General features: G+C 41.2%; 1 non-coding gene across 1 annotated transcript; it reads right to left on the reverse strand.

Annotated features, from left to right (window-relative positions):
* Positions 1–10,526: 10,526 nt before the first annotated feature.
* LOC119000603 (U1 spliceosomal RNA) lies at positions 10,527–10,690 on the reverse strand. Its single transcript, XR_005069360.1, has one exon. It is a non-coding gene; the product is annotated as a U1 spliceosomal RNA (small nuclear RNA).
* Between the last annotated feature and the right edge of the window lie 4,269 nt (positions 10,691–14,959).

Here is a 14,959-nt window from a genome sequence, read left to right on the forward strand (position 1 = left end):
CATCTCCCACCTAACTGCATTGTTCTGGCAGGGCAATCCTTCGCTCTTTAATATTCTGTGACAGCCACTGAAGTGACCCCAGACAATAAACAGGGCCTCCTAGTTAAGTATTAATCTGCCAAAAGAATGACCTTCATCCACTAAAGAAGAGATGTTTTTAAAAACCTTGCCAGTGGAGAAAGGATCATTTGCTAGCTCATTTAGCATATTAAAAGGGTATTGTTGCTACAAACAAGAAATCTAAATGAGGCCTGGGCAGGAGCTGTGGATAACACTCCTTATTAAAGGTGCAGGGTAATGAACACAGGAGGCTGAATTCCTTATTGTTCACCAACATGGCAAGACCTTGCCGCTGGGACAGTAAGAGCATTGAGCCCCAGCTGGGTCCAGGCACTGTCAGGAAGGAACAGAGTATGACCAGCCAGCCACTCAGGTGCTGCCCATCCTCAACCTGACAAGTAGGTCCAGGGAGGGGAGTGTTTCAGGCAACTCCGGAGTAAGGGAGCCCAGTGCAGTACCTAAGGTTATTCCCTGGAGTGACCAAGCCTTTCTTTGCGTATCTCAATGGCCCCCTTTGACTAGTCTACTTTAAGCTTCTCCTGGACTGCTGGTCAACTCTGTGGACAGTGCCTTTCCTGAGAGCCTGGGCAGTTCTCCTTGGGGTGACCTCCTGCTTGGTCCCAGGGCAAAGAGGCAGGTAGGCAGAGAGGGAGAGAGAGCTGTTTGAGATATCAGTGGAGAGCTGGGTCGAGAAACTGGGTGTTTCCTTCTTTAGCCTGTAGCAGTCTGTCTGGGGAAGATGGAGCCTGGTGAAGCCATGAGCAGAGGGAGAAGAGGAATATAATAAAGGAAAAAAGCAAAAGATGCAAATGTAAACTCCAACAAAATTTGGGGAGAAAAAGGTTCTGCCATGTTCCTGGTACTACATTAGGTTACATAGAAACTGACGGCTGACCAAAATTTAAATCCAGCCCTAGGGATTTACTGTCTATGGAAGAAGGTGAGAATGTCCACAGAAAACTGGTAGGACCAAATCAAAAATTTAAAAATACAGAATATTTAGAATATAAATAACTACTGATAACAGAAAATAGTGGTATAATTATAGATTAACTGAATACAAATTGAATTGAATTAATGTAATTACAGAATTAAAGGGGGAGTGGAATCATCCCAAGAGCTAACAGTACTGACACATTCAAGTTTATTTCTGGTCTGTGTTCTTCCTGACCTCAGGGACTTTGCTCATCTCTGTGTCTCCATCATCCAGTATAGTTTCTGACACACACTGGATGCTGTGGCAAAGACAATATTATTTGTTCTCCACATGGCTTCCTCTTCCTGGGCTAAAATGAAGAAACATTTCTCAGCCTCCCTTACAGCTAAATGGGAAACATATAATTAAGTTTTGGCAAATAGGAACATGAGGAGAAGTTAAGTACCCCTTCTGGTTTGAGACACAGAAGTGACAATTTACCTCACCATCTCTCCCTTCTCTTGTCACAGTGACCTTGACTGGTATGTGGTGAGACAGTGTATCACAGATGAAAGGAAGCTGGATCCCTGAGTAATTGGGTAAAGAATGACCCTGGCCAAACTCTTCAGACTTCTGTTGCATTGCATCACTGAGCTATAGCTTACCTATTGAAGCATAGGAGTTAATTATCCTGATTAATATATGTGCTGCTTAATAAATATTTGTTGAGTTAATAACTGAATATTTTTAATCCTCATTATAATTTTAAAGTAGGTATACTTATTTCTGTTTGACAGATAAGAGATTCAGAGTTGAGAAATAATAGAGCCAAAAGTTAAATTTATGTCTACTAATTCCATGTTCTTCTTACTATACCTGACTGCCTTTCAAGAATCGTATATATTTTATGTGAAACTTATCAAAACCTACCTAAGTATATTAGAGGTTAGGGACTTTCCAAATGGGAAGGTCCCCTGGTCATCACTGCTACTGAGACAAGACTGTCATTTTGGATGCAATTAAAACCTTCTGAATTCAAGCATTTCAATGAAGAGCTTTGGCCAAGTGTTTTCTCTCTCTGGGTAGTGAGGCAGGAATAGGGGCAGGATTTTTTACCCTAGCATTTCTCAGCTTAAGAAAGAGAGATCTTCTTCCTATAAGCAGGTAATCAAGACCAGTCTCCTCAGAGAGACTGACTCATGCTGACTTTTGTATCTCATCTTCTAAATAGATTTGTCAACCACCCAACAGCTTCCAAAGCTCTGCAGCCTGGCCTTCCTGAATTAGAAGCATGGCAATAGCGGAAGGTAAATACTAACAAGTTGACTCACACTGTGAATCCCTCCTTATGCTGCCTCTGCCACAAAGAAGGCATATGGTAGTGTGAGGAGAGGGAAAGGCCTCCACCCCAAACCAAGAGGGAAAGGTGCTCAGTGTATAAGGGCAAAGGAAGGTGTCTGTAGAATTAGAAATAAGTTTTATTTCTGAGAGGAAAACTAGTAAGACTCAACCATAATGGACAAGATTGCCTATCTGCAGAGAAATCCAAGGGGCAGAAATGGGTTATCCTCAGTCTCCAATTCAATATATCTCTCTTTGGTTCCTTGAAAGTCTGAATGTTCAGTTCAGCTAGCAAAACAAGCACTTACCAAGTAAAAACTATGTGCTAAGCATGGGACCACATGCTTGGGACACCAATGTGAGTAAGAAGGATCAGTAGGGCTCACCCAGACTGAGTGTCAGTTAAAGCACTCCGTAATCCTGAGAAATAGCTGTCTCTCTCCCCAGCACTGCCAAAAAACCATAGGGCACCATGGTGGGGTGCAGTGTTGCTCAGTTGCTCCCCTATTAGCCAAATTTCTCTGAATTAAAAGCCCTTTCCCTTCTCCACTCTCCATACTTCTCTTTGGGAGCTAGGTTTCCCATAAACTGTAGCTCTATGAAACCAGAATTTATACAGCCCTAGACATTAGAGCTGAACAAATCAGGAGGGGTTGTTGTCACCTAAACTCCTCATTTTAAAGATAAAGAAGAGAAAGAAAGAAAGAAAGAAAGAAAGAAAGAAAGAAAGAAAGAAAGAAAGAAAGAAAGAAAGAAAGAAAGAAAGAAAGAAAGAAGGAGGTGGGCTGGGATGGGAGTAAAAGACAGAAAACTGTACTTGAACAACAATTAAATTTAAAAGAAAGATAGATGAAGAAACTGAGATTCAAAAAAGGAGAAATGAACTGACTGAGGTCACTCTTTGGGCTTTCTTGGGGGGAACCCATGTAACTCATGTGTGTTTATTAACATTGAAGCCAGAAAAGGTATAAAGGTTATTTAGTAAACTGATCAGTAGATGGACTGGTAAGGTGGCAGTGGGAGGAAAGGTAATGGTCTGCTCAGTGTATGCTACTTGGATCCCCTCCCTAACTTGTGTCCACCTTTCATTCCACTCCCTTCCCTTAATTCCAAATCCTTTTTAACTCTCACTTCTAAAGCAATTTGAATGCAAAGACCATAGGGAAATTGGAGCCTGAGAGAGCTCCCTTGGCTGAGAAATTAGTCAATCTAATTACCCTCTCATACTGTATTTATTTCAATGGAAAGGGCTGCCAATGGTCTGTCAATGACAGACGAGGTGAGTGTGAAGTAGCTGCAAATGGTTGGTGTCTTAATTGGGTGAGCTACCATAAGGGACATGACATTCTTTCCTGGAGCTGTAAGACTGGACCATCTCCACCCTGACACCCTTGGCTCAGTCCACCGCTCTTTGGGAATGCCAATGGCAAGCAGGCTGAGGTGACAGCTCATTCACAGCTCTTCCCTTGGGGTTCCAGCTCAGCTCATTTGTTATCTTCTCTGTGGTGCCTTCCCTGACCTCCCTCCCCAGAGTTCTTACTCCCAAACACGCTGTGCACACCTCTCTCACAGAGCTCACCAAGTGCCGTTGCCACTCTGTTCCTTTGCCTTTCTTCTCACCAGCTGAGAAATTCTTGAGAAAGTACCCCTGCCATCCTGGTTTTCCTGTCCCTGGCATGGACAGAGGGTCAATGCAGTGTTACTTAATAAATGTGTTTAAATCAAAGTAAAATTTAAGTCAATTTTCAATTACTAGAATCTTACCCTTGCTCTGATGTTTCACCTGACTCTGACCCGTGAGGCTTGAATAGGTGCTACTGGACAGCTAGGCCTGTCCAGGTATTGTGCCTAGCACTTCACCTGCAATATGACAGCCCTGTGGGATAGGTTTAAAACTTTATCTTCATTTAAGTAGTTAAATAACTGGTCTAAGTCTTCACAGCTAGTAAGTACAGAAGGTAGATTGGAGCACTGGTCTGTCTGAATCTACAGCCTATGGACCCCTATGGACAGCACCCTAACTTTGCTGACTCAGCACATAAGCATCCACACTTGGAGATTGTCAATGATATTTGTGGCCTCTGTGAAAATCCTCACTCTCTAATCTTCTGAGTTGTTATAAAATCACATACTACCTAGACTGGACTTAACGACTTCATTTCCCAGTGACATCTGCCTTTGCACGTGGTCCTGGCTCTGTTACAAAAGCCCCTCCCTCATCTGAGCCAGAGCAGCACAGCTCCCGTTGCCCCTGGCTGCTCTGTGGGATTTGACTTGGGCATTTTTTCAGGTTCTAGTCCCTCAGTCCCTTATGAACTCCAGTGGCTTTTACATAATAATGACCAACAAAGACAAGCGCTGTCTTCAGTAAATGCCCAGGACAAAAATCCTCTGCCATAATTCCCAGAGAGCAAATAGAAGGTCTTACAGTATGAGTCCCCAGACTCGTGCTGCTCTTCATATATTCCCATATAATTCCCTGCTACTTTGACCCACCTACTTCCTGCTGACCTCTTTGTTAATTTATTTACATTTCCACTCTTTTAAAAGCTATATAAAATTAAGACATTTTAAGTTTTCAATCGTCTAGAAAATATATCTACTCACACTTTCTTCAGGTGCCAAGTAGCCTGACCTCTCCCCTATAGCATTTCAAAAGTCAGTGGACACATGCACAGATGTCATCTGAGAGGTAGAACAAAAAGGGACAGGGTTAAGGAAGGGAGGGGAAGAGGCTGGACAGGAGAAAGAAGAGGAAGGAGATATTTGGTAAAACTCCAGGTTGAGAACATCTCAGAGTAGAGGTTAGAACAGTGGTCAAAGTTGTGTGAGTGAGAGAAAGGACCTTTGGAGAACTACAGAAAGAATCAGAGGCTGCAGTTTCATGGCTTACAAGGTCATGAAGTTGGCCTGGTGAGTTTTCTGTTTCCTGGGTTGAGAATTCTACTCTGCTCACAAGAAAGAAGGTGCCCCTGAGAACACCTCCAATTCAGGATTGGGGTGCCAGTGAAATACGGGTCCAAGAGAGATAGAGACAGTCTCAGTTTATTTGAAAAGGAATGCAAAGAGGTATTAAATATACAGTGTAAATATTCAAAGAAAGATTAGAAGCTCAGAAAGAACACGGGGTCTGGAAATAACTCTATTGCAAATATCTACATTTTGCTGACAGACCAGACTGCTCCAGATGCCGAAAAAGAAGCAGCCTGCACAGGTGATAGATTTTCCCCTAGATATGGGACTCTGTGTCACAATTAACCTCTTGATGAGAGATTCTTCTCAATTAACTTTTAGTTGACAGGTGGTGAAACCTGGACAACTGGTTAGGCTTGACTGACACCTGGAGAAGATGAAGCCGTTAATTCTTTCTCTTCTTACCTTCCATTTTTACTTCCCTCTCCTTGTCAAATACACTTCACCTCTGAATATACATTTCCAGTGTCCTTCTAGAAAACTTGCCATGAACTCTTCCCTGCCCCAATCCAACTTCCTTCTGGGTTCAGCACCTCTTCTCTGGACAGGCATAGCACACTGTACATATTTTTCATTATTACTGAATTTATTGGAATGACATAGGTTAACAAAATTATACAGATTAGATGTACAATTTTACAATACATCATGTCTGTATTTTACTGTGTGTCTACCACCCCAAGTCAAGTCTCTTTCTGTCACCATTTTATCTCCTCAAATCTTCTTCCACCCCTACCCTTTTTTCCCCTCTGGCAATCACCATACTGTTTTTTGTTTATGAGGATAGCTTTTATTTTTGTTTTTCTTAATTCCCTCACCGTTTTCACCCATCCTCCCACCCATCTTCCCTGTAACAGCTGCCAGTCTGTTCTCTTTATCTATGAGTCTGTTTCTATTTTGTTTGTTAGTTTGTTTTGTTCATTAGGTTTCATATATAAATGAAATAATTTGGTACTTGTCTTTCTATAACTTGCTTATTTCACTCAGCACAATACTCACCAGTTTTATCCATCTTGTTGCAAAGGTAAGATTTCCTTTTTCATGGTCGATTAGTATTCCATTATATACATATATCACATCTACTTTTTCACCTGCTTGTCTACTACTGGGCACTTGGGCCATTCCCAAATCTTGGCTATTGTAAACAACACTGCAATGAATCCAGGGGTGCATACAGTCTTTCGAATTAGTGTTTCAGGTTTCTTTGGATATGTTCTCAGAAGTGGAATCACCAGGCCATAAGGCAGCTCAACTCAATTTTTTGAGCAAAGTCTATAGTGTTTTCCACAGTGGCTGCACCAGGCTGCATTCCCACCAGCTAGGATTCCCTTTTCTCTATGTTCTCACTAGCACTTGTTGTTTGCTGATTTATTGATAATAGCCATTCTGACAGGCATGAGGTGGTATCTATTATGGTTTTAATTTGCATCTCTCTGACAATTAGTAGCACTGAGTATCTTTTCCTATGTCTATTGGCCATCTGTATGTCCTCTTTGGGGAAGTATCTATTCAGGTCTTCTACCCATTTTTAAATTGGATTTTTTGTGTGGATTTTGTAAGTTTTTTATAAATTTTGGATATTAACCCCTTAGTGATAATTATAACAACATGAAAAAGAACATAGAAACCATGAAAAATAACCAGTCAGAAATGAAGAATACACTATAAGGAATAAAGAGTAGGATGAAGCAGAGGATCGAATCAGCTATTTGGAAAACAAGGTAACAGAAAACATCCTATCAGAGCAGCAAAAAGAGAAAGGAATTTAAACAAATGAGGACAGCTTGAAGAATCTTTGAGACAACATGAAGCATAACAATATCCACATCACAGGGTCACCAGAAGGAGAAGATAGTTATAATAAGGGATCAAAAACCTATTTAGAGAAATAACGACTGAACACTTCCCTAACCTGGTGAAGAAAAAGACACAGAAGTCAAGGAAATGCTGAGATTCCCGAAGATGAACCCAATGAGGCCCATACTAAGACAGAACATAATTAAAACGGCAAAGATTAAAGACAAAAGGAGAATTTTAAAAGCAGCAAGAGGTGGTTACCTACAAAAGAGCTCACATAAGACTGTCAACTGATTTCCCAATAGAAACATTTCAGGCCAGAGGGGATTGGCATGAAATATTCAAAGAGATGAAGATCAAGAACCTACAACCAAGACTATTCAGTCTTTCATTCAACATTGAAGGAGAAGTAAATAGCTTCCCAGAGAAGAAAAAACTAAAGGAGTATTTTACCACCAAACTAGTATTACAAGAAATGTTAAAAAGGTCTTCTTTAAGAAGGAGAAAGAAAAAAATAGAGGAAAATAGTTAAATGAATAAAATGACAATAAATATATACCTATCAATAACCACTTTAAATCTAAGTGGCTTATATGTTCCAATCAAAAGACAGAGTAGCCAAATGAATAAGAAAACAAGACCCATGTATATGCTGCTGCCAGGAGACCCACCTCAGAATGAATAATACACAGAGACTAAAAGCGAAAGGATGTAAAAGATATTTCATGCAAATGAAAAGGGGAAAAAAAGCTAGAGTAGCAGTACTTATATCTGACAAAATAGACTTTAAAACAAAGGCTATAGTAAGAAACAAAGAAGGACACTGTAATGATAAAGGGAGCAATCCAAAAATAGGATATAACCCTTGTAAATATATTTGCCACACTGCAATTTTAAAAATAGCACTTAGCACACTGCTTATAATCTCTCTGTCTTCTCTACCACACTGCAAGTTCCTTTAGGGGACGAATTCTGCCTTATATACTTTGCCTTAGTTTCTAGCACAGTAGCACAGTGTCTATAATATCATACAGGTCAACAAATGTTGAATGAATGGATGAATAAATGAATGTCTATGAATGAACTATGAATCTATACCAACAGTACGCCAATATTTTGTGTTCGAATACAGAGGTTTAGGGACATTACAGGCATATTATAAGAAATTAAGTGACTCAAAATAACACTAAACCAGACACCAAATCCCTACTCCCTCCACCAAACACCTCTAAGCCACTCACCAAAAAACTAATCTGCAGTTACCACTATAGTATAAACATGTCTTCCTATGTGTATACAAGTGTCCGAAGCCATTACTTGCTCACTAAGCAGAACTATTTGCTTTTAGGACTGCTTTTTCTGCAGGGGCAGAGGAATCACACATTCTAGCAATCATGTGCTTCTTTGGTGCCAGCCTGACTTCACACTGCACCCCACACCTGGACCAGTAGTCACAGGAAGTCATGCCAATCTCTGTGTGTATATCAAGCCTGTTCTGCTCAGCATTACATCTCCAAGTGTCACATTAACACTGAAAGAGACATTCACAGATCTCCCTGAGGGAAAGCACCACCTATCCCACAAGGTCCTGGAGGACACGCAGGCCACGATGTTTCCCATCAGCTCTGTGATGGAGCAGCTAAGGTTTCTCAAAATTCAGGAATGGTGGCCCTAGGGACAAGAAAGGCAGCAAAACTCTTGCTTGAATTCATTGAATTAACAAAAGGACAGACTCATATAAAACTCTTGTAAATAACCTTTCTGGTTTCTAGTGAAGAACAAAAGGAAATTATAGGGTCACTGTGTAAATTTTCTACTAAAACTCCTCTCAGAACCAGGGAGTAGTTCTTTCAAGGAAGAAAGTAAGATGTTGGGAAATGCTACGTGCTTGCTTCATGGCTCTTAGGTTTGGAAATGCCTTTTGCTTGGGTGCCAGCTTTACAGATATGGGTAGCATGAGATCCAAGGAGAAGAAGGCATGAAGCTAGATAATTAGATCAGGCCACACCTTAAGACAGAAAGACATGAAGATTTTTAAGTTTTCCAGCCAGGCCAACCAAAACAGGAGAGCAGAAGAATATTAAGGCAGAATCCATAACTAAGAAAAAGCCATGGCTTTTAAGCCCTGACCATGGTGTCAGGCTACAGGGCAAGCTCGTGAATGGTCCATCTGGGGTACTGCCAGCATTTCTTGTGGCCAGTATGAAGAAACCCAATATCTGGGAACAGCCTACAAAAAACTTTACTTCTAGCACTTCCAGGGAGCGGGAAGGTGGAATTGGGGAGTGTACCATGCACAGGCTGCAACAGGTTCACAAAACAGTTGTTGAAATCACAGATTCTAGACACCACTGCATAACTACTAGAGAGCCTCTGACAGTGGGATCTTGGAATATACACTTATCTAGGTCCTCAGGAAATTCTTATCCTGCTGAAATTTGATATCCAATGGTTTCATACTTAAGAGGACACATTTCGGGTAGAAGAGTCTAGGGTTCCAATAGATGATCTTATACCCACTGACTGTGTGACTCTAGGAAGGTGTTTAAACCCTCAATCCTCAGTTTCCAATCTATAAAAGAGAAATAATAATAATATCAATGTTTAGGGCTATTGAGCAAATTAAGTGAAACACTGAATGTACAGTGCTTAGCATAGTGCCTGACATTTGCTAATAAGTGGTAGCTATTATTATATATTTATTATAGCCTTTTTTGGTAAACAAAGTGAATGTACATGGAATAATTGCAGAGAGCTAGTAACCAGGTGACCTAATATTCTCAGAGCTATCACGAAGGACAATGTTTTCCCTTTTAATATGCCCCACTTATTTTCATGAAGAAGATACACTACATTTTTTTCATTCTCCACTTGGGGTGGTGCTATTGTTGCTACGAGTTTCATGTAATTTTTCTAAGGAAATAATCTTCAACTGGGAGACTGTGGGTGCCTGCTTCAGAACCCAGCTGTCTGTGCCCTCACTTACTAGCTGTGAAGATGATAATAATACCCACTTCACAGTGCTATCATGAGGATTAAATGACATAAACCATGAAAAGTGCTTAGTGCAGGATCTGGCACATAGTAAGTGCTTATGAAAAAGTAACTATTTTTTAAAGGTACAGGGCTTTCAAAATAAACATCCATTCCCAGGGACATGCACTCATACACTCACTGAGCAAATGAATTTTTGAACTTATAATGTGTCTAGGGTTGTTCTTGGTTCTAGAAACATGCAAAGAAAGGCTAATCCTTTCTTTCTAGGACCTTAATTAGTGAAGCTTAAAACAGTGAATGGCATGAGATTATTTATTGTATGGCAAAATTAAATTAATAACATACAGAAACATGCAGTGATTTAAGGGGAGACAAACCAAGGAAGGCTATGAGAAGCCAGGATAGACTAAATTGAATAAGGGGGCACAACCTTCTGCCCCCCCAGGGGAGAGCACAAAAGCAGTCCCCCACTACCACAAATCATGCAGTCAAGTTTCCCACATTTGGGGCAATTGCAGGGGTCAGCACATCCAGAGTGCAATGGATAAGCCTCGCCCTGGGAAAACCACCTTTGTGATCATGCTATTTCCCCTGCCAGATAAGTATAGAGGGCACGATCTTGAAAGGGAGGGGTGAACCAGAGCTAAGGTGAAGAGACATATGCAAATTTCACTTGTAATATAAAGGGCATAAACCTAGAGGGGAGACTCAAAGAGTCACTTTCAGAAGTCCTACATTCTGAGCCAAAGAATGCCAAAGAAGGCATGAATGCCTTCTCTGCATTCATGCCACCAGGGATACAGTTATCAAGATACCAGAAGGCTGCAGGTACACACAGTATAGCAAGAACACTGCTCTCAGGTGGCAAGTTCAGATCTGGAAGAACAATTCAGACAGAGTCAGTCTTAGACAAAAACCATATATCCTTTCTTTTTCATTTTATCACCATGTTTTCCCTTACCTTTTTTTTGGTGGTGGGGGTGGAGTGTGGAAGGAGTAAGAGAATCTAGTGTGCAGAGCCTATTTTCACTGCACCTACTACAGAAACTCTGTACCTGCCACCCACATCACCCATTCCCTTCCAACACAGAGCCATGACCTTGAACTTGATCATCACTATACATTAAAGATATTAACTCAGAAAGAATCAGGAGCACAGGAAAACAGAGAACTGAAAAAGAAGAAAAAATAAAAGGAAAAAGAAGAGAAAAAGTTGGTAAGAAGCCTGAAGAGAGTAAGTAAGAAGAGAATAATGGGCAAATGTACCATATATTGTGCTTTGAGACAGTTACAAACGAATGGGTGGATTTAGGTGAGGTGGTTTATCCTACTGCCTTCCAGGTTTCTGTGCTTTCTCCTCACTGTTTATACCTAGAAACACTGCCTGAGATCTTCTGGAAATACACTCACAAATAAATATTTTTTAAATCCATGAAGTCAGTCATTTATTCATTCATAAGTATTTACTGAGTGCCTCCTCTTTTCCAGGCACTGTGCAGATGCAGGGAACATAAAAGTGAACACAAGATAGATGATCATGTATAGCTTTATTTTATTTTATTTATTTATTTTTAGAGAGAGGGGAAAAGAGAGAGAAAGAAAAGGAAACATCAATGTGTGGTTGCCTCTCTCGAGCCTCCTACTGGGGGCCCTGCCTGTAACCCAGGCATGTGCCCTGACTGGAAATCGAACCAGTGACCCTTTGGTTTTCAAACTGGCACTCAATCCACTCAGCCACACCAGCCAGGGCATGTATAGCTTTATTTTAAATAACCCACCAGGTACTTTTGAATTGAATACTGTAGCTTAAATGTGTTAAGCATTGCAGAAAGTACAAAATAATTTTAAGACATATTCCATATTCTCAGAAAGCTTACAGTCTGCCTGAGGATATAATAGCAATGTACCTGAATTAATCATCTCCTCTAAATAACTCCAGTCCTCAGTGATCTTTCATCCTTCTGTTCTCTTATGTCTGTCTGTCTGTCTACTCATGGCACACCTAGCATACACTGCCTTGTATTGTTGCCGACCTGCTCACGGGTATATTTGTCATCCTACAAAAAGCCTGTATCCATTAACCTGTGCTGTTTAACAAACTGTTGCACAACTCTTTAGCTTAAAATAGCAATTTTGTTCGTGATTCTGTAGGTGCAGTTTTGATTGGGTTCAGCTGTATGATTCTTCTGGCCTTGGTTGAGTTTATTTACATATCTACTGTCAGATGCTAATATGATGGCAGCTTTGCTTCTGGGACAAGATGATGATGACTAGTGCATGAGAGGTAACTTGGAAACGTGGTCTCTAACCTTTGTCTGGTTGGTCTGAATTTCTTCACATGGCAACTTGATAGAGTTCTGTTAGATCTAGTAAAAACATGCAAAGCTTCCCAAGGACTCTAGGCTTGGAATTGACACATTACTATGTCTGCTGTATTCTGTTAGCCAAAGCAAGTCACAAGAACAGCCCAAAATCAAGCGGTAGGAAAAAAGACTTTGCCTTTTGATGGGAATATCTGCAAAGAATACAGGGAGGGGTGCACTCAAGCCACTTACTATCATTCTACCACTCGGTCAGTTAAGTTTCTCAAGAGAGATGCTATTTACACTTTTTTTTTGTATTCCTAGAGCTGGGGGAATAGCTGGCTTTTACTGACGGTATAGGAGCAAAAAGCCAGCCTAGGAAACTGAGGAATGCCCCATGAAAGAAGAACATCTAATATTGAGATTTGAAGGATATATAGAGGTTAACCAAGTGGAGAGCATTCTAGTCACAGAAAACTCTATGTGCAAACTCTGGAAGTTGAAAGGATCCTGGGATATTCCAGGAAGAGAAATAATGAGTAAGATGGGAGAGTGGCTGTGCTGGGGGTGGAGTGGAGGAAAGGATCCTGCAGGGCTTGGCGGGCACCATAACTGAGAGTGTTGTAAACCTTGATAAGGAATGTGGGCAGTGAGAAGTCATTAAAGAGTTTTAAGCAGGGGAGAGAAATGATGAGGCTTGTGTTTCTAAAAGATCATTCTGACTGCAGTATGGAGAATGGATTAAGGGAGACGAATGTAGAAGTGGGAATAATAACGTCCTAGTTTAAGTTTGCAAATACCTCTGGGGAGATTAAAGGGTTGTCAGCTACTTACACTTTAAGGGCATGACGCAGGGCAGAGATTCACCCCTCCCCCAATTCTGAGCTGCCAGAACCTTAGATATGTTCAGGAAGAAAAGAAAGGAGACTTTGCAGGGAACGTACTCAGCTTTGGCAATGTGTAACTCCTGCCAATATCTAGGCAGGAAGACTAATAGAAAGGTCATTGATTAACTCTTTTTACCTTTCCATTAGCAAAACTAATCATTTGACTTTAAGTAAGACATTTTGTTTTGATTAAAGTAACAGCCATGAATAAGTTTTAAAAAAATTAATTTCTAGGACATTCAAATCTAACAGGATTTTATTTCCTGTCAGAAATAAAATTAACTCAACCCTTACCTCTGCTGACACCTAATGGTTGCTATCATTTATTGAACTCCTACTATGTACCAGGCAATTTACATAGTTTATCTTGTATGGTGCTTCCAATAACCTCCTTAGGTAGATGCAATCAATCATCCAATTTTATGGATAAAAATTCAGAGAAAATATACCACTTATCCAAGGTGACACGTGGGCAAGAGCAGAGCTGGAATATAAAGCAGCCACTTTGATCCCAATATCCATAGCAGCTGGCAATCACTCCCTATGCCTTGTAATGTGCCAGACACGAGGTTAAGTCCTTGATGTGCCTTATAATGTTTCATCTCCCCACAACCCTTTATAATAAGTGCTATTATCTTCTCTGCTCTACAGATGAAGAAGATGAAGTTCAGAAAGGTCATATAGTGTGTCTAAGCACCACCCCCCGACATAGCCAGTTCTAACAGCAGAAGCTGTATTTTTTTAAATTTTTTTTATTTTAATCCTCACATTAGAATATGTTTACTGATTTGAGAGAGAGAGAAACATTGATCGGTTGCTTTCTATATGCACCCTAACTAGGGATCAAACCTGTAACCCAGATGCATGCCCTGACCAGGAACTGAACCCTCAATCTTTTGGTGTATGGGACTACACTCCAACAAACTGTGCCATCAAGCCAGGGCAGAAGCTGAATTTTTAACCATTACACACTGTCTCCCATGCTGCTCTCCATTCTATCATAAAAATATTGAATTTTTCCTTAATTAAACACAACCTTATTTCTCCTAATCCCCATGCCCACAAACATCTGAATCGTGGATAGAGTTAATACACCCACATTTCTGTCCTCGTCTACCACATCAGCTTTAACCCCGTGGATGGCAGAATCTGAATCTTGGACCACTTCAGAATCTGAATATTGGACCACCAGATTCAGCCCCCCTCTGGCACCGAGCAATGTGATCTAAGCCTAGAACCATGCCCGTTCTGTACTCCCCACGCACGTTGCCGTCTTTCCTTGGGCATGTGAGAACACTCACAAGCTCAGTTGTCTGAATGACTCTGACTAACAAGACAGCCAGGTAGGCAGCTTGCCCCTGCAGCAGCATCTACATGGGATGTATCAATGCCATTCTCAGAACAATGACCAGCCAGCCCACACCCTGCCTCCCCCAGTGCTGAGGGGCCTTGGGGAGCTGCGGCTGCACTTGGATACCACTGTTCCACCATGTCGTCAGTCACCAGCATGAGAGAAGCCAGCCTGGCTCCTCAGGCAACAACATCAGGAGGAATAATGAGCTGCCCTGGGGAAGGCGAGAGCTTTATGATCAGGAGACATATGGGGCTGTCACAGTGACAGATGGGCCTAAAGGCCCCTTCCCCACTACACTGCCCCAGTGACCTAGACTCTCACCCCCAGGTCT

Source organism: Sturnira hondurensis, unplaced genomic scaffold (assembly GCF_014824575.4).
Source record: "Sturnira hondurensis isolate 20B ecotype Veracruz unplaced genomic scaffold, ASM1482457v3 Scaffold0015793, whole genome shotgun sequence".
NCBI classification, from domain to species: domain Eukaryota; kingdom Metazoa; phylum Chordata; class Mammalia; order Chiroptera; family Phyllostomidae; genus Sturnira; species Sturnira hondurensis.